Below are 16,696 nucleotides of genomic sequence, written 5' to 3' on the forward strand. Positions count from 1 at the left end.
CAGGATGGGATCGGGAGGGAGACAAACCCTAAGAGACTCTTAATCTCACAAAACAAACTGAGGGTGGCTGGGGGGTGGGGGGGTATGGAGAGGGTGGCTGGGTGATGGACACTGGGGAGGGTATGTGCTATGGTGAGTGCTGTGAAATGTGGAAGACTGAGGATTCACAGACCTGTACCCCTGGAGCAAATAATACATTATATGTTAATTTAAAAAAAAAAAAAAAAAGAGAGAGAGAGAGAGAATACAGTCTTTGGGGCCAGACAGGCTGGTTTGAATCCTAATTCTGCCACTAACACGTAGTATCACTTTGAGCAAGTTTCTCAGAATTGATGTCCTTCAGTTTTCCTGTGTGCGATATCAGGATGATAACACACTGGCCATGTAGGGTCGTGGTGTTCTCTCATTATTGTTGTTCTGTGGCACCTCACCAGTGGCAGGGACAGGCAGCATGGTGGGGGCAAGTGTAAGGGGGACAGGGAGAGAGTGGAATGTAGTGTCTGCTCTGCTTCCTTGACCCTTCCTTTCGAACTTGCTGTGCTACTTCTGTTGAAACCTTGGAAGTCCTATGCACGCTGTCCCCTAAACTGGTGTGCCTCTCGCCATGCTGGATGAAGGGGTGGTCTCTGTCTTGGTGGAGCAGGATCGGAAGCTGAGATTTTAGAACAAAAATAAAGTCAAGCCTTAGTTTGAGAGTTCAGAGATGGGGCTGAAGATCACCAACAGCGCAGTGTTGGGGAAGCTTCTGGGAGGTGAGAAGCTGCTGGTGCAGCCAGTGCCTTTCCTGCTGAGTTGTTCCAGTCGAGGAGGAGAGGAGAGGGAGTTAGGAGGAAGAGAAACAAGGTCTGGACTGGAGTGTCTCAAGGATCAAAGGGTTTAAGAGAAAGCAAACACCAGCTAATGGATTCAGGGTTGGATGAGTCTAAACTGGAAATAAAGCGGGCTGGAGGAGGGTGTTGGTTTTGGTACAAGTTGTAGGAAAGGTTGGGGCTGAGAAGAATTGGTAGTTGTGCCCCTATTTGCCTGTGGGAACTCAAAGTGACCAGCTAAGTGAGATCCCTTCCAGCCTGCTGGAGGGGACAGGGTCACTCAGGAAAGGCCCCTCATGCTATGCCTCAGCCCAGCCAGCCCGTGGGAGGAGTTTCTGACAACGACTCCTTCTTTCAGCCAGTCTGACTCATAGCACAGGGTCCCATGGGGGTCTAGCTCAAGTCCGGAATCCCACGGGAGGCTGAAGGGTGGAGGAGGCTCCTAATTGATTTGGAAGGGAGAGGAGTGGAGGAGCAGCCGGTATCTGGGGTGTGCAGATATATTCCAGGAGTCTTCAGCTTGGATTGGCGCTGGGGTAATCGGAGACGCTGGGGTGAGGACTGTCTGTGATTTGATGTGTTTGGGGCGTAGAGAGCTTTTGTGACTGCCAGTCCAGATATGTCTCGGATTTCTTGAGAGTGGCTCTCGGCAGAGGAACTCATTGTCCACGCTCTTGTTCTCTCTATCTTGTGGTTAGGCAGGGCAGAGGTTTTGAGGTCCCTCTCTCTGGTATTCAGAAATTCTGTTAGCAGTAATGGCAGACCTGGCCTTGCAGGAATAATTAAGACTGTGGATAATAGGATTAGATGAGGTCATATATGTAGAAGTGCTGGGTGAACAATAAAAGTCTATTCTAATGGAAAGGATTATTATAATATTCCTTTTTTTTAGTTGGCGTCTCTTTTCCAAATTGCTCAAAGCACTTGGTTAACAGTAACTGGTTAATCCTTCATTTATCCCTGGGTGGGAGGCTGGCATTTAGTGGCCCCTTTTTATACAAGATCAAACTAAATTTGCCAACAGAGTCCCAAATCTTGAGTTTGAAGCCCAAATCTGTGGAGTGGAAATCTAAAGCTTGGATCTCTGAATGTGATGATGCTTCATTTCTGGGAATAAAGAAGGTGGATGGAGAAAGGGAGACATCATTTAAAAAATTTTTGTTTTTCTTCACCGTCAGGTTAGACAAGGTTGTCATAGTCAGGGCTTTAAGAGACGTGGAAGTCCAACATCCATTTTTCTCTAAGAAGCCACAGAGTCCCTCTTGAGATTAGGCCCCGGGATAAGCTAGAGAAGAGGAAGGCTAATCAGTGTAGATTTGGGACAAGGACAGAGAGTGGGAGCTGGTGGGGTTGTTAATGCTGTTCTCTTAAGGCTGTGGTTGGCAGTGTCTGCAGTGCCAGTCTGGCACCCCAGTCCCACCTTCCTGACACACACCCCTGGAGCCTCACGTGCTGCTCCGTTGTGTCCCAGGAAGTGTCAAGGGACCCATAGTAGGTGCTTGTTGTCGGTCTCAGGGTGAAACCCCATGGAGGGGGTTCAAAAACCTCCCTGAGTGTCTGGCCCAGGCCAGTTTTACTGCAGAACAAGTACCTGCAGTTTGCATTTGGTGGGATGGTGTCTGGGCAGATCAACCTCAAGTCAGTGCCACAGTCAGGGAGAGGTCTAGGCCCACTGAGCCACCTTTCTCCCTTCTGAAAGGCTTCACTAGTCGGGAGTTGGTGAAGAGAGGTCCTGCTTTACAGTTCGCATTGCAGGGTCACCATTCTCCCCGTGCCCATGTTTTCCTGCCTCTGGTTAAGGCTTGAAGGACAGTTGATGTATTTTCTTGCATAAGGTTTTGGACCCTGGAAGCAAGAGAAGAATATGCTGAGTTGGGAAGTTTCTCCTTCCAGTGGCAGCTACATGGACTCCTAGGCTTGAGATTCTAGAGATCATTCAGGTGTGTCATTTAAGAGTCACATATTGGGAGAGAAGCAACAGGTTGAACCTTACAGGTTATACGCTCCATTGGGTCTCAAATTTGAGCATGCGTTAGAATCCCCTGGAGGGCCCAGATTGCTGGGCTTGCCTCCAGAGTTTCTGAGTCAGCAGGCCTAAGAATTTGCATTTCTGCTAAATTCTTGCATGCTGCTGCTGATGATCTGGGGATCACATTTTGGAAACCACCAGTTTATACTTGAGGTGAATAAGCCCATCTGATCTTTTCAGAGCAATTTTTGGTAAGGTGGGGACAGAGGGATAGAGAGGTCTTGAACCCACTATGGGGAGAAGTGGTTCAGAAATAGGATGTTGCAGGCAGGCCCATGTAATTTGGAAATTAGGAAAAAGTTAAGTGAGTAAGGGAAGAAGCTCCCAGGTCTGTCTCTGACCTTCTGTGGGCTGGTTCTGGTCCTTGCCCACCGTCCCGCAGAGAGAGCGCAGGAGGGGGTGTAGGGTGGACCTTGCGAGCCTCTGGCTAGGTCATCCTGGACATCCTCTCCTCACCCACTTCTTACTCTGCCCTCTTAGGCAGTAGTCAGTCCTGGAAGTCCGCATTTTAGGAAGTCTTTCCACAGCTCAAGGTCTGGGGTGTAAAGAGTATGAAGAGCAGAGCCCCGAGCTGGGGATCCAGGGCACCGGCACCGGCACCGGCACCAGCACTGCTTCTAAAGAGCAGTAACTGAAGGCCCCTTATTTGCTCACCGGTGGGGGAGAGGTGGACAAGCTTTCCAGGGCCCTTTGAGTTCTGACACCTGGGATTCGCTAATGCCTCTTTTGATAGCTTCCCCCACCATGCTCAGGAACTTCTGCATACTTGTTACCTGCTTCTAATGTTCTACATACGGGAAAACTTCTGTTGATAAGCAGTACTGATCAGAGTCCTGTCCAGAGACTGCCTTGCCCAAAGTGAAACTAGAGAACAGTTTGGGAATTGGAGTAACTTTTCTTTCTAGAGAGTCTCTGGCCTGTGCCATTATGCTACTTCCATACAACCTGTGTCCAGAGAGGAATGACTTAGCATGGTCGTCGGGCCCCAGGCCCATTACTGCACATCGTCACACTTGACTGCAAGGTTTCACAGGCTTTTTGTTCCCTTCTCGCTTCCAGGGTGCTCAGGATTGTTATTCCACTTCCTCCACTGCCAGGCCTGGTGCTCCTGGTAGGCCTGGTAAATATTTGCTGGGTGAATGGCATAGAGGCTTGTATCCCTGTACCTCTTTTCCTTTCCTTCAGTTTCTCCCTTCCTTTTTCCAGCTTGGCATAACTGTGCTCCTTTGCCCTCCCGCCTTCCCTCTCTCCAGACATGTTTCATCTCACCTGTGCGCTGGTGAAGCTAGCCTGCCCTGTTGGTGTATTGAGTGTGGTGGGGTTTGGGAGTGTCTGAGGACATCACGAAAGGCCCTACTCAAGCCGTCTGTGTGAGGGGGCACCTCCTGAGCTCCCTGGTCTTTACCTTTTTTTTCTAAGGTACCTATAAGTTACAGAATGTTTTCCCCATCCTAGAGGGATTTGCTGTTCTTCAGATTGAGTTTGACCCCGTTTTCCACCTTTATTTCCTGATGTTTGTATTGGTAGGCTAAGAGACTCCTGGCTTGGAAAAATTAGCTTGTTTGCCTCAGAACTATTGTCTGGCCCTGTCTCTCCAGACTGGCTGTAGGGGCAAACAGAAGATTTCCCAGCCTTGGCTAATTGTCACTTAGCCCCTCTGATCCTGCCTGGGCGGCTTTCAGGAAGCTCAAGAACTGAACAGCCCAAGGTTTTTATTGAAACAGGGGAAGATTGAGATTGATTTAATTCATTTTAAGTCAAATCATCAGCCTTTTGATGATTCCATTAATTTCCTCCCTTCTGAAAACCCTCCTGTTAGTGGTAATTGGAAATCTTGACTCTGTTTCTCATTTTCCCCCACTACCCTACTTTAATCAGAGGCAGCTGGATACTGAACTCTGCTTTTCATTTGCTGGAAGAGTGGTTTGAAGATGATTTTAATGACAGGCTTCGACAGAGACTGTGGCTACACTGAAGTTCACACACACTTGGAGGCCTCAGTCTAGTTCACCTGCTCCTATAAAATTTTACTTAGTTCTTTCTGTAGAGATGGGAAGGATTCCCCATAGCCTCTCATCCCAGGCAGTAATGCAAACTCTCCTGTGGTGTGCCAGACACCGTTCTGGTTGCCGAGGGTTTCCCTGGCACCTCCTCCCTGCCCAGTTGGGGTGCAAAGGCCCAAGTAGGTGAGGTCTGGCTGGCCGGTGGCTGCCCACAGTCCTTGGGAACTGTGGCCTCTGAGGCTTTATTTCTCTGTATTCTCTGTATTCTTATGGTTTCAATCCTTGTTTCTGTGCTTTTCCTTCGTGGGTTGGAAAGAGGAATAAATAATACAAATCAGCTCTTGAAATCAGAGAAATAACGGTAGCAGTAGCTGCAAGAGCTTATACTGTTGGCAGGTGACAATATGCAAAACACTTTCTCATGTATCATGTCATGTTGGTGTCCTCACAATAATGAACTGCTCACAGCCAATCAAGGATAAAGCGGGGATCTGAGCCCAGGTCCCAAAAAGCAGATCCCAAAAAGCAGATACTTCTTATACCGATTTTGTGTGTATGTGCATATGTGTGTGTTTTAGTATTGACTTCCCTATGCCATTGTCTTTAGCTTTAAGTCAGCCATTTAAGTGTTAAAAAGCTCTTATATATACACTGGGCCCTCTTCCGGGAACTGAGGCCCTCACATCTAACTGGGGGAAAGGTAAGAATACATTTTCATCCCCCTTAAGTGGTTCAGGTACTGAATGCTATTAAAAGGAAGAGAATTCATGCTGACATCGTCCAGGAAAGTTCTTAGAAGAGCGGGGATTTCCACTGGGGCTGGTGGGAAGGGATTTCTGGGAAAGGGAGTTTGGTTGGTATTTAGCTGCCTGAGACTCTGGGATACAGTGAACATGGTACAGTTTTGGTCCCTTTATCAGACTTAGGAAACCAACATCTGCTGGGGTGATGCTTTTCCAGCGTTACTGTGCTTTTAAAAATTGATTTGGGCTCCCCGCGCCCACAAAGAATCATGTGGTTGGTCTGGGATGCAGCCCTACAGTCTTCATTCTCTGGGAGTTTTTCGACAAGACAAGCAGTCTTAACAGCCTTTCAGTTCTCCTCAGGGAAGAAAACAAGGGTGCAGTTATTTCATTATTTCCCTGCCAGAGGCAGAAGCTGTTTAACCAGTTGCCCGTCGTTCTGTCACAGGTTGTGGGGGGGCCACACTTTGAAAAACACTGTACCCTAAAGGCATGCTCATGCCTTCCATGTTGCACGAAGGAGACCTGGGTTTGGACATCATAGAGATCCCTCTCCTATGGACTAAGCCTTTAGGCTAAAGTAAGGAAGAATGGGTGGAGTGGAGGTTAAATGATGAAAATTAACTCTGGAAGCAGCCCGGGCAATCTGGCTGCTCCCTTGTCTTGAAGGCAGGTGGTGGGGCGGTTGAGGCTGAGCAGCCTGAAAATGAAGTCCATGCCCAGAATTACTGCATGTTCCTCTGACTGTCGAGAAAAGCATTTTTACAGATGCTATTTGGTAGCTTAGCTTTCAGATGAGTGTGCTGGGGTCGGGGGTGGTGGTCAGGGGTCAGTCATTGGGCGCAAACAGGTCTGGGATTCGGGGTCCTATACACTGAGAGCCCAGGAAAAGGTAATCCCAGGTCTTCCATAGGATTTACCAGGCTTGGTGAATCTTGGGATTTCTGTTTGTATTTTGGGACCAAATGGGACTTCTGGTGGTTAGGAGGATTAGATAAATTACCAAGTTACCAAATACCCCTGTTAAGAAATGATATATATGCCTTAGTTTGGGATTGTAAAATATTGACACTTAAGTGTGCAGTAGGTTCCAGGAGGTAGCCACTTGAAATCTATTATCTCATTTTCAGTGTTTCAGTGAAAAATTTCAAATGTTAAAAACATTAAAAAACTATGGAGACCAATATCATACCTGGGGCCTTGCTGCCCAGATGTATTATTTTGCCATATTTGCTTGAGAAGTGTCCTAAATTCACGTGTATCCTTCCAACCATGTTTGTGTTTTTGCATACTTACATGTGTATTTACATGTGTTTTATATATTACATATACAGGTTTTGCATATTTATACTTAGATTCTTAAGCAATATGGAATATTGTCTTATATGTTTTTAAATGTTTTTAATTTCCCATAGCCCTCCCTGCCTTCACTCAGCATTGTTTCTAAGATTTAGCCATATTGATATGTTCATTTTACCTGCAGTATTCCATTGCATTGTGTTAATATACCAAAATATTTGTAACCATCCTCTCATTGATAGATATATAGGTGACTTCAGTTTTTCACTGTTAGGAACAGTACTGCAAGGAACATTTTTTTTTTTTTTTTTTTTTTTTTTTAGGAACATTTTTTTTTTTAAAGATATTATTTATTTGACAGGCACAGCAAGAGAGGGAACCCAAGCAGGGGGAGTGGGAGATGGAGAAGCAGGCTTCCTGCTGAGCAGGGAGCCCGATGCCGGGCTCGATCCCAGGACCCTGGGATCACAACCTGAGCTAAAGGCACACTCTTAAATGACTGAGCCACCCAGGCACCCCAACAAGGAGCATCTTGTACATGTGTCATAAGCATGTATATAAGATTTTCTCTAGCATAGATATCTAGCAGCAGGGCTGCTGGATTAACAGAGGTATACAGCTCCAGCTTTCTACATGTTGCCACATGGGTTTCCAAAGTAGTTGTATCCATTTCCACCACTACTGATGTATAGGAACATCCTTAGTTCTCCACTTGCTCTGCAATACCTGATATTGTTAGATACGAATTTTTGCCAGTTGATGGGCATGAATCCACATGTGGCTTTAATTTTGTATTTCTTAACTTCTCTTATTTTGTAGATGTTTTAAAAGATTTTATTATCGTGGGGCTCAAAACAACCTGGGATCAAGAGTCACATGCTCTACCAACTGAGCCAGCTAGGCCCCTCCCTTTCTCTATGGCTGAGGTTCTTGAGGGTCCTTAAGATCCTTTCAGCAGGTTGACAAGGTTTGAAACTGTTTTCATATCAATTCTAAGATGCTATTTGCCTTTTCTGTACTCATTCATTCTTTCACAGGTGTGGGGTAGAGTTTCTGGAGGCTACATGACATGAGTTAACATGATTGCTGTGACATTTTTTCTTGTTGTTTTTTTAAAGATTTTATTTATTTATTTGACAGAGATCACAAGTAGGCAGAGAGGCAGGCAGAGAGAGAGGGAAGCAGGCTCCCTGCTGAGCGGAGACCCCCCCCCCCCATGCAGGATTCAGGGCTAGATCCCAGGGATCATGACCTGAGCCGAGCAGAAGGCAGAGGCTTTAACCATTGAGCCTCCCACGTGCCCCTTTTGTTTTTATTTTTTAAATTTATGAATACACAATACAGATTTTTTTAGTTTCATTTTTGTCTGTGATATACATTGATAGATGTAGCACATAGATAAATCTTTGGGGGATCTTCAATTTTTAATAGTATAAAGGGGCCTATAACAAAGAGTTTGAGAACCATTGCTGCTTTCAATGACAACTTTATTAATATTTTTTCCCTTCTGGAATGTAGTGGGTTTTTAAAAATTATTTAAGAAATTCTTTCCAATTTTCATAAAGATGGGCTCTTATATTTTCTTCTACAAGTTTTGGAATATATTTTTGTGAGTGGCATCTGCTGTTTCCCAGGCTCTTCAGCCATGAGGAATAGTTTTTAAATTTCACACCCTCCTAAGAAACTTTTACATAGGTTGAATAGAACATTTCCCACAAAGATCCTCACAATGGAATTTATTTATTTATTTATTTATTTATTAGGGGGAGGTGAGGGAGGGGATGGGGGGAGAAGGATCAGCAGGGATTTAGGCACCTTCTTCATATCCCTTTCATTCAAGAGAGTTTCCTAGCATTTTGCAAAATATAGTAGTCTCTTGTCGAGATGGTGTACACCCTCATTTTGGATCCTTACATTCATTAGTTCATTGTAGCTTGCTGCCCAGGGGACCAGAACTTCCCAGTGACTGGGATTCTGGAAGCATACCTCCTTTTCAAAACCCCCACTTTCCACTGGACACTTGAGTTTGTTTAGCATGGAAGCACCAGAGCTCTTCGTCCTGGTTGTGTCTGCGCTGGGCAGGTGGGCAGGCAGCTGGTGTGTTAACTATAGTCTGGGGTATGAATGATGGCCCCTTACAAGAGAAAACACTGCTGACATCCAAGGCCTCATCATCTCTCTCCACACTCGTACTGTCTCCCCCACTTCCCTCCCCTCAGGTCTGCCTTCTACCCTGCTACCAGAGTAACTCTGAGAATTTCAGACTTAGAACCAGCCTTCTCTCCTTAAAACAAAAGAAGTCAAACTCAGGGCTCACTCAAGGACGTACATTAAGGTGCATATGCCTTAGCAACGTGATCCTCATCTGTGCTTTCAGCTTCCTTTCTAGCCACTTCCCTATCTTGTGCTCTAGACTGCACTTTGTCATTCCCATAATAAAAGTCCTGTGGTGCCTTGCTCTATTCCCTCCATCTCAAGTGCTGCTCTCCTTTCTTGTGTTAGAGGAGAGCCTGTTTGACTCTCAGACCACACAAAACTCAACTAGTATGAATTCGGAGAGGATGCTTTCATTTTCATCTTTGTCTCCCCACTGACTCAGTCTTTCCAATTAAAACGAACACTCGAGGTTAATTTCGGTTAAGTCTTTGTTTCACTTGTGGTTTTGTTAAGGTACAGCAGCTCAGTCTCCATCTCTTCCCCACAAGTTCCTTCCCCATAAATTCTGATACAGGATTGGCCCCTGTCATTTTGCAACCCAGTTGTTCAGTAGCTGCAAGAGAAGGGGATTTCTTTTGTGGTTAAGGAGCCCATGTACACATCCTAGTAAATCTTCACATCCTGCCTGCACGAAGAGGATGCACTGAATGAAGAGGTTGGAAACACCTCGTCTTCACTCTCCCCACCACTCATTCAGCCGTTGCTTATTTTGAAGTGTAGTAAATTGACTGGTATATTTAAAAAGTGCTACATGAATTGCGTGTATGTGTTCTGCTGCTGGCAGAAGGGCTGTCCTCGGAGATGGTACTGGGTGGTGCTGCTTTTCCCATTTAGACACACCCAGCCTCCCACCTCCCCTTCAAAGCCTAAAAAATATAATTTCATGACCCCTGGAAATCTGTTAGAGATGCAAATTAGGAAGATCAACTTTTTATTTCCTGAAAGAGCTTTATGAGGGGAGTCCACAAGGTACCAAGAAAAGGGGCTCCTTCTGCTTTGAAAGACTGCCCGCTTAAGTGGCCTTGCTAGAAGAGGGGTGGGGGTGGCAGTTAAGGCAGGGAAGGCCCTGCGGGGGAGCTCAAGGCAGAGGCTAGCAGGTGGCAGGCACCTTCTTCACCTTGTTACTGCATCTGAAAGGAGTTGACTTTCTTTGGTAGTTTGTAGTTTATTGTAGTTCTGGAGAGTGTTCTCTAGGTAAGTGGGGAAAGTAAGACAGCACAAGGGGAGGAGTTATTATTCCTTGGGTTATGTTGCTGATAAGGGCAAAGCTAAGATTTGCTCTGTTGCACACTGCCTTCTAATTTATGCAGACAGGCTAGGTGGATATGAATTCTCAAGTTCAGGAGAAGGGGCTTATGCCACAGGAGTGAGGTCTCAAGGCTTACAAATGCTGTGTTGCTAGGTCTTCATATGGACCTGGGCCTAAGAGGTTTCCTTTGTGGTTAATGCTTTTCTTGCTTGCTACTTAAGGAGCAGTGCTAATGTTGCTGTCATGTTTGAGTACTAGTAGCTACAAAAGTGAAATATTAGGAGTACCTAGATAAGGCTTGCAGATCAAGCAAATGATAGGGGTTCTCTCCTTCTACCCCAGTTTGTCCACGCCTCCTTGCCTGAAACCCAGGCACTCTGGAATACATAAGAAAACAATCCTTAATGTAATCAAATCAATGTATGAAATACAAAATCACCACCCCACCACTTCCGACGAAAGTGGTTATTGCCAGAAGATTTGCCAACCACTGAAGGTGTCTCTGTGCAGCTGTTTTCAATAGCAGGTGTCTCTGGTGGATGTAAAATACGATTGCATTCGCACCCAGCCTTTTAGGGTCACATTTGGTGTTGAAGGCACATGAGGGAAAGAGGAGGTAGGGGAGCTCCCAGTGGCACTTCGGGCAGTATCAAGTGAAGCATTAGGTTGGGCCTCTGGCTCTGAACACAGTGCTGAGTCCCACGTCTGCCCATTAGGATCTGCCTCCTTTTTCTCCCTGCAGCTCCCGTTTCCTGTTCGCTGCACAGCCGGCTCCTTTGCCAAACATGAAGAGACTAGATGTCAAATCCTTTCTCTCTGTCCTGGCAGGAATGCTGTTCTGTTGGTTTTCCAAGAAGCCTTTTGACACTTGGGGGATTTTTTTTCTTTTCTCTTATGGGAAGTTGCTTCATCATTTCCCAAAAATACACCGCACCTCTTGTTTAAACAGGGTGCCCTTGAAGAGCTTTGGAGCCTGGAGGGGGTGGGGATGTTGTGAAATCCTTTGTTCGAAGCTTTGATGCAAGCCAGAATACTGGCTGTTTGCAGGCAGAAGTCTCGGAGTTTGCCAGGACTGCGTCCAGCAGTGGGGTGTGGGCAGGAGAGACTCTCATGGAAGCAAGAGCTAGGGTCTTCTAAAGCAATGAATCAGTCCGTGTTGTAAGAGGTCTCAGCCCTTCCAGATACAGCATCCATCAGATGTTTGTCCAGTGCCTTAAACGTGCCCAGGCAGGTAAAGGCAGGTTCTGTGTCCTTTTGGGATATTCACAGTACCCTGGAGAGACAGTATCAACTCACGTGTAGCAACAGACGGTATGTAACTGTGTGCTAGGTTGTGTGGCCGTGGATGTTTTAGCCCAGAGGAAGGAAGTTCCTTTAGGAGGGAGCACTGAGATCAGCCCTGCACAGGATGTTGGGTTTGAATTGATGGAGGGAAAAGTGGAGGATAGTGAGGAGACGGGAAGTTGAGAAGAACCAGAGGGCTGATCTGAGGCCATGGTCATGGGTGAGTAAGGCCAGCGCAGGTAACCTCGTGGGGCTTGGTATTGGAGAAATGGGACGAGAAGTTTGTGGAGAGCCTTGCATATCCAGCAGAAACATTTCTACTTGTAGAAAGAAATTGGCAGGCTTTCGAAGATTCTAAGAAGAGACCATTGGACAAACGTGGGTTTTGTTTTGTTTTTTTGGAAGATTAGTTTACTAGGGCAAATTGGAGTATTCTTCTAGGTGCACAGTGGGAGGGGTTCCCAACTCTATCCATAGTTCTGGGATGAAGTCATGCAGTTAGGTTCTGGCGGGGAAGGAATGGCCTGGTGGAAGTCTCTTATGAGCATGGTCCCAGGGGCCTGTGCCAATAGCCCTTTGCATCTCCCCTAGGAGGGCACAACAACTCTAGCCATGAGGTCGTTGCTGTCTGAGTAAGTAGGACTAGCTGTTGAGTGCCACCCTGAGTAAAGCTTTTTCCAACCAGGCCCTGTTCGGTGTAGAAGGGATGTCCCCTGATAGGCCCTGTGGGACCAGGCATAATGTGCTGCAGGTTTCAAGCCTCTGGCATCATTGTAGAATGTGAGTTACCAGGGATTACTGCTCAGGTCCAGTTGGCGCGAGTCACATCATGCCTAACGAGCAGTAAAAGTGCTGTTTCCACATCCTTTGCCAGTGTTGCGTATTGTTACCTTCCCCTGGACCTGTACCCCCTTAACAATGTTAAATAAGGAATTTGGGTAACTTTGAATTATAAGGACCAGTGAAAACATGCTCTTCCTAATAGAGCGTCTATCTAGTTAGAGTACCTATCTAGTAGTTGCTCTTAGTGAAAAATGAAACTAGGGAAAATAAATTTTTGTTGAGAGATTGTAGCAGTTGAGGACAAACAAGCATAAGCAGGTTATGCTTATCACAAGATCTATTAATTTCCAGTGGGAGGGGAAAGTGTGTGGTTGCCAAGGGAGGTACTGCTCAGTTCTCTTAAGTCAGGAAATGAATGACAGTTTCAATAGCAGCTGCTGGGCCTGGGCCGGGCCTGCCACTCCCAGCCAACACAGCCCAAGCTCCCTGGCACAGACCCACAGCATGGCCAAGGTAGGCATTGTGGATGCAGCCCTGGGCGGCAAGCAGTTCCTCTTTGAGGATCACCCCAGCCTGTTGCCAGACCAGGGTGTAGGCCAGGCAGAGGTTCCACTGCCAGCCTTGGTTCTCTCTGTCTAGGGGTCTGCGTCCCTGGCCCAAGGAGAGGTCCTGGGGGGACACTTGGCTGGAGCCTCGTGTCTTCAGCTGCCACTTCGTATTACGGTCTTGTAAGACCAGTGCTTTCTTCCTGTTTTTCCCAAGTGCTCTGCTCTGGATTGCTGGTAGATAAACTGCTAAACCCATTCTGAGTAACCACTTTATTATAGTTACTGGGAGAGGGTCTCCTTATGGTTGTGGGAGAGGGTGCTCCCTAAAACAGGGCTTGATGTTCAGGGGCCCTGCCCCACATTTGGGGAGGGTCTGGTAGTCTTTATGTTTGTTTTTCTCTGTCCTTCTGAGAGGTGAGGCTAGATGGAAAGATTGAGGGAGACGGGGAAGAGGTGAAAGCAGCAGGCCTGGAGTTCAGAATCAGTTGCTCTGCAGTTTTGGGGTGCATGGTTTCATTTGATTTTGCAGAAGGGCTGCAGATACACGTGGGCTAGCCTGAGAGGACAATACTCACTGGCATGGAGATTGTGAGGCACACTGATTCCATTACTCACAGGCCAAGTTGCTCCCTGTTGGGGAAGGAACCATTGTTCTACTAACTTGTTCCACTGCAGGGTCTGGCCAGAGACATCTGCCAAGATTGTAAGGCTCCCTGATTGCATATGTGACAAGCATTTTCTCTCAACAACGCATGGAGGCTGGGGAAGCCCGGGATGAGCTGTCATCCTGAGGAACAGGCTTGGGGCAGGTGCTGATGAGCGTGACTAATCCTGGTGCAGCGCAGACCTCCGCCTTGGATATGCAGCCCTGGCTTCTTATAGAATGCAGGTGTGTGTGTTGCTGGGCCCAGAGAGCCTGAATCCTAGGCACACTTCTCTTTTGTATCTGGGCCTACCTAAGAATTTACTTTCTCTGAGTTCACTGATATGATTGTGGGCCTCTGGGGCCTGGGGAACGAGGAGGCAAAGAATGCAAATTTGACACCTTGTGAGATGATTCTAAAGCAACACTGAGCCACCAGCTTTTAAACATTTGTCTTTGGCACTGCCTGTTCTTTGGTCTATTGGAAGCTGATACCAGTTGCCTTTGTGTGATGAATTTGGACTTTTGTGCAGCAGTTGAGGAAGAAACTCTTGAGCAGCCGCGGGTTGTGGCTACGTGCCCTGAGTGCCGTGCCCTGAGCACGTACCCTGAGTGTGTGTCCTGAGTGCTGTGCCCTGAGCCAGCCCCAGGTGTGCAGCCATGTATGCTGGAGCAGGGCCTTGAGTGTTTTGGACCTTTATTTTGCAAGGGTGAGTTGAAAATGGAAAAAAGACATTGCTAATTGTAGTTAGAAGAAGGGTAGCTCTTCTAACATTGATATAATTAAGGAAAAGCTTTTAAAAATTCAGTGGGCATGCCAGAAGTGGGGAATTGTTCGTGTCAGGTGAACACTCGCTGACTGAGTCAACAGCCCTGCGTAATTGTGAAGACGAATAAACAGAATTAAAGAATAATATATAAAACGCCAAACTGTATTGACCAAGATCGTATCTAAAAGGCAGAGTATAATTAGGCATTTTACAATCTTGTTTGGCTTAGAGGACATGACTTCCTTATAATACATGTAAACCTATTATTTGACTTTGGGGGGCCCTTTTAGGGAAATCGGGGGACTACCTATAACCAGCTTCTGGAATAGCAAAGAGTTATGCAAAAATAAAAGCTTCTCTGTAAGTGTGCAAGGCCCTTCCAGAACTGAGAGCCCGTCCTTTAGAATTCATTCTGTGTTGACCTACTCTCTGATGTATTAATGCCTTTACCCCTCATTGTATTCATTTATATGCTAATGTCTACCATCTCTTTTCCATTTAGATACATTATGATTTTAAGCTGTCAGGTAGACTTCTGTTTTAAAAGACCTGGCTGCTCAAACATTGCCAGCCTCCTCTCACTGGAAAAGCCCCAAGTTTAGGGGGCAGGGTGGAGGTAAGAAGAAAACCACCACCAGAATAAACCAGCTAGCTCCTAGGCTGTGAGCTTTTTCATATTCTCCAGTCTCCGCCTCTGTCTTTCCGTGTGGAGTTGCACGTGTGTGCTTGAAGCAGTATAAGCGACACCCCACCTCAGTGCACTATAGTAGAAAGAGAAGAACTCTTTAATTACCGCAGTGTTGCAGGCTTCTCCCACGGCCGGCTGGCCACAGCATGGAGTTGGTAAGCATACAGTGTCTTTCATACTTGCCATTACAACATGTTAATTAAGAGAATTCAGCTGTGGCACCAGCTGGGGATGTCTGGCTTTGTGGAAGATTGCAATTAGATGCTTTATTTTCTATTTTCTTTTTCCCCTTTCAACTTTGGTGGAATGCCTTTGAGTAGGGGCTTTTCGTCTCAGCAGTATAAATACTTTAATGTGCCTAATTATGTAATCGTACACTTACGCTCCTCTGTGTACACACACATGGTTTTATGGATTTTTATCCCCTTTTCTCATACATGAAACACCCTGCCTGCTTTTCGGTTGGTATAGGAGAGCCAGATTCCTCCGTGCACGTCAGCCGGAAGAAGGAGAGATGAGCTGAGCGGCCGGTTGTGACTTTCCTCCACTTATAATCCATCCCTCCTGCCCCCCTCCTTTACCAAATGATCCTTTTATGGGCAAGTCCTTTATCTCTCAAATAGTTAGCATCTCAATAGTTTCCTAGCAAAGTCAAGGTAATTTAAATAAAATTGAACTTTATAATACTGTGTCTTTCCATTAATTTGCAAGTGCCGGCTCCCAAAGCGCATAGTGTTATTTTTCCCAGTCCTCTTTTCCAGGCAGGCATAGGGCATTAGCCTGGACATGAGAGCGCATGCATGAAGGCACAATGGAGGCCATTGATTTCTAGCATGCAGCCTGTGCAAAGAGGTCCTGTAACCCCAGCTGTTAGAATCAGGACCTGGGAGCAGCTGCTTTCTGAGATCCACTCCTCTGTGGATAGGCCATCTGCTGCCATGTGAGTGAACCCTGGGAAAGAAACTGACCACAGGACACCTTTGTGTTCCTTTTCTCTTCTCCAATCCCTCCATTTCTTTCCTAGCATTCTACCCCCCACCACACACTCACACACACACAAACGCATGCACACACACACACACACACACACAAACGCACATGCACACACACACCTAGGCAAACTTAGGCAGCATGATGAATCTGCACCAGAAAACTCACATGGTTTTCCTCTCTGTCCTTCCCTGTTCCAACTCCACCACAGCAGCATACCCTGCTCCGTTGAAAAATAGTTTCGAGAGGAGGAAGGGACGTTTATATGGCTGGCTTTTTCTGCTGGATTAGTTCTAGAGAGCAGGCTTTCATTTTATTATTAGCAACATCACTTTGCATTTTAGAACTGGAAAGGTACTTAAAATCTCATTTTATGGAAAAGGAATCCAGTATTTTTTAATTCTCAGCTTCGTATTCAGGATCTTCCCGTTGTGGTGCCAGCCTGATTTTCTAAATGTCAGCTGTCTCCAGTTAAACATGGGAGCTTCTGCTGCTTTCCATACAGACCTCTTCTTACTTCTCTGCCTGTGATGGTGCTCTCATCTCCCCCTTAGATGTTCTTCCTGCTCTCCTTTATCCCATGGTCATAATCCTGCTTGCCTCAAAAGTCAGAGTTCTAATACCATTTGTTGCATCCTTTC

General features: G+C 46.3%; 1 protein-coding gene and 1 long non-coding RNA gene across 2 annotated transcripts in view; both read left to right on the plus strand.

Annotated features, from left to right (window-relative positions):
- Positions 1–16,696, plus strand: part of SUSD6 (sushi domain containing 6) — an 89,584-nt gene that overhangs the window by 52,905 nt on the left and 19,983 nt on the right. The window lies entirely within an intron of this gene.
- On the plus strand, positions 8,668–15,751 carry LOC131836739 (uncharacterized). Its single transcript, XR_009355741.1, has 2 exons — positions 8,668–15,220; positions 15,537–15,751. It is a non-coding gene; the product is annotated as an uncharacterized LOC131836739 (long non-coding RNA).

This window comes from Mustela lutreola, chromosome 7 (assembly GCF_030435805.1).
Source record: "Mustela lutreola isolate mMusLut2 chromosome 7, mMusLut2.pri, whole genome shotgun sequence".
Classification (NCBI taxonomy): Eukaryota; Metazoa; Chordata; class Mammalia; order Carnivora; family Mustelidae; genus Mustela; species Mustela lutreola.